Raw genomic sequence first — 3,249 nt, forward strand, 5'->3', positions numbered from 1 at the left:
CCTGAATGCAATTTCAAAATCTGTCTTGGCTCTGAGCTCTACCAGGGACTCCATTGTCTTGACAATAGCTCTGTTCGCCATTCCAAATCGTATCCCATGATCTTGTCTTTGAGTAGTGTAGGCATATAACTCAATCCAGTCATATGGATTGAGGTTGATGAGGTCGTTCTCGTTGAACACGCTAACTACCCCATGGGCTCTCTCCACATTGAACTCGATGTAGCATATGGCTCTGTTGGCAAATGACTTTATCTTCAAGTGTATGACTCTTCTTATTCCCTCGTTCGAAAAGATAGCATGTGGTGGTTGAGTAGTCTGTCTTATGAAACGATGATGTAGAAGGTTCATAGATTCTGGTGATAGGATTGGAGGATTGGTTGACAGGCTTTCTTCGCGTTTTCGATACATGTATTGATGGATATTTTCCATCATTATTGGTTCCCTGGGTGGCAATTGAGGTCTTCTCCTTAACGACTCTATGTTTTGAATTATTTCATCCACCAGGCCTTGAGGAGGATTCCTAGAGAAAGAAGTAATGTCCGCATGCACCATGGGTTGTGTTTTGGCTGGTTGTGTTTGGGTAGTGGGTGAGTTTTCTTTGGTTGGTTGGGGTGATAAAGGTTGGGTTGATATGGGTTTCGGTTGTTGAGGTGAAGAAGGTTTGGTTGTTGTGGGTTCTGGTTGTGTGGAGAAGATGAAGGGTTGAGTTGTGTGAGGTGTTGGTGAAGGGGTTAAGGGTAGGTTTGTTGTGGGTGTAGAAGAAAGAGGTTGGTTATGTTGTGTTGGTGGGGTGGTTGGTTCTTCATCGGTTGAGGAACTCAACACGATGGGGTCTGGAGTTGTGGCTAAGGGAACTTGGATATTCTGTTATTCATCAGTGGTCAAGGCCTCTGGTTCCCTAGCTTGGGTTTGTTGGGTTGATGGTTGTTGCTGTTGGGATGGTTGTTGTTGGGATGGTTGTTGTGGTGCAGCGGATGTAGATGTGTATGCAGCCGCCGCCTCTGTCTCCCCCTCACGAGGTCCAAGACCTTGATCATCGGGGTCTTGGTCATCATGGCGTTATCGTTTGCTTGGACGGCTACTTGAACATGAGGCTTGGAACATCTTCTTCTTATTTTCCTTCCTGAGGGACGTAAGATACTTCCTCAGGGTCGTTTGTCGGCGGCTCTCCTCTATTATCTTGAGGAGAGAGGTGATGCATCTTTGTTCATCGCCTAAGGTTTGTGTAAGAGTTCTGGTTGGATGGATGGCCTGATGAACAAACTTTACGCTGATCTCGTTGAACGAGGAGACCAGTGCCCTTGGTAGAGCATGCATGTCCACCCTGGTGGCGAAGTCGGTTGTGGAGGCTGAAGATGGTGGTGGCATAGTGGATGTTGATGGGGGAATAGGTAGGTTGGTGATTAAATTTTTCACCTCTGCAGTGAAAGTGGAAAAGGCTGCATCGAAGGATGGGCCTGCAGAGGGAGGAGGTGGCTGAGAAGTGGGTCAGGGTATTTGGGCTAGGATAGCAGCGGGGAGTTTGGTGAGGGTGTCTTGGATAATGGTCATTTGGGGGGTGAGGGTGGCAAGGGTTTCATCGATTGATGAAGTGGAGGGCTGGGTAGGTTGGGGAATTTGTGAGGTGATGGAGGACGGTAGTTGATGATGGTGGCGAGTGATGTTTTCACCGGTCTCAGTTGCCTGAGCCGTGAGAGTGGCAAGGGATTGGATAAGTACTTGGTTGCATTGGGTGGCTAGGGAGGATATGGTGTTATGTTGTTGGGTGAGGGTTTGTTGGAGGATTTGGAGGCGGGAAGAGTTTGTTTGGGTTTGGGTATCGATTTGGTTTAGATGGCGTTGAAGGATGGCAAGGGATTGGTGGAGGTCAGGGGTATCGGGTGAGGGTTGGTTTTCCACCAGCCCTTGTATTAGGAGTTTAATGTCATCCAAGGACCGCGTCACTTTATCAACAAAGGCTTGGAACTCAGCCTTAGTGACCAGATCTGCTAATGGGGTAACCCCTGCAGTAACAGATGTTGCAGGTTGGGCCTCTGTTCCTGAGGCGCTCTCTTGGCCTTGTGTGAAGGTAGGTCGCGAGTGACTTCCATCATGTCCTTGATAGCCTTCTAGAGAAGAACTATCTCGTGATGTTGGAACATCCTCTTCCTCTTCTTCAGCTTCAAAGGCTGAATAAGTGAAGCGGATGGGTGTCCCTTTTGGTAGATCAAATACCGAAGGGAGTGGTGCACGAATTGAAGATCGCTCTGAACGATCTATGGGATCAATGTCAGAAGCAACGAATGCTTCTGTGTGTGTGYGGGGTAGTGGCGAGCCCTGAGGCGAAGGGGCTCTTATCTCTTCATCGCCTCTCTGTTGAGATAGGGGTGATAGTATATGTGGTTCCTCGGCTTGTTCATCTCCAGAGGCCTGAAAGATGGCCTCTAGATGGCTGGCTTGGGTTTGGGTGGGACTGGGTCGTCCTGTTTCAATACCCCTTTGGCTTTGATCGCCAGGGGTAGTAGATATGGTTGCCCTTTGGATAGGAGGGTGGGGAATATTTTGGTGAAGACCGGGGGAAGCACTAGCATCATCATCATCATCTTCATCATCCGATGAAGACGATGCTTGTGCTCCCTCGCTTGGAGGGGGGACGGCTCAAAGTGCTCTGGGGTAGCTGCCCTTGGTTCTTGGGATAGCATGGAGCGTTCATAGGCTTGGCGTATCTCACTTGTCGATGGAATGACAGTGAGCATAGCCCAAGACAGCGGTCCCTGGATTGTGTATCCTTCCTTCGAGAGTGTTGGGAGATGTCCTTGTATCTTGAAAACCGGGGTGTATGGCTCTATGGCAGGTAGACCGTGTTGCCTCATTGCATCCTCAATGATGAGAGCAAGGAAGCGGAGGAAGAGGACAGCAGACAGTGGCTTTCCTGTGGCTTGAAGTTTACACTTCTTGAGCACGACCGCATGGATCTTGGTGTAGATGAGGAGGGCGTAGTCGAGGTTGAGGTTGAAGAAAAGCCCATACATAATTGTCATTATGTTGAGATTTCCTTGATCGAGGGACCCCAACTTGCATGTGAGAGAGCGGATGAGGATGGAAAAGAACATATTCCACATTGGTGGGAGGAATTGTCTTTTGAAATCTGAGATGTTTCGTATTTCCCGGTTGTACCCTAGCATCCTTACAAACCTTAGAATGTCCTCGGAGGAAAGTGGTTCGTCATATTGTTCGATCTCGAGTTCCCGTCTGGTGGGAATGCATAAC

The sequence above is a fragment of the Cynara cardunculus genome (genome assembly GCF_001531365.2).
Source record: "Cynara cardunculus var. scolymus isolate 2C chromosome LG 13, CcrdV1, whole genome shotgun sequence".
NCBI lineage: Eukaryota > Viridiplantae > Streptophyta > Magnoliopsida > Asterales > Asteraceae > Cynara > Cynara cardunculus.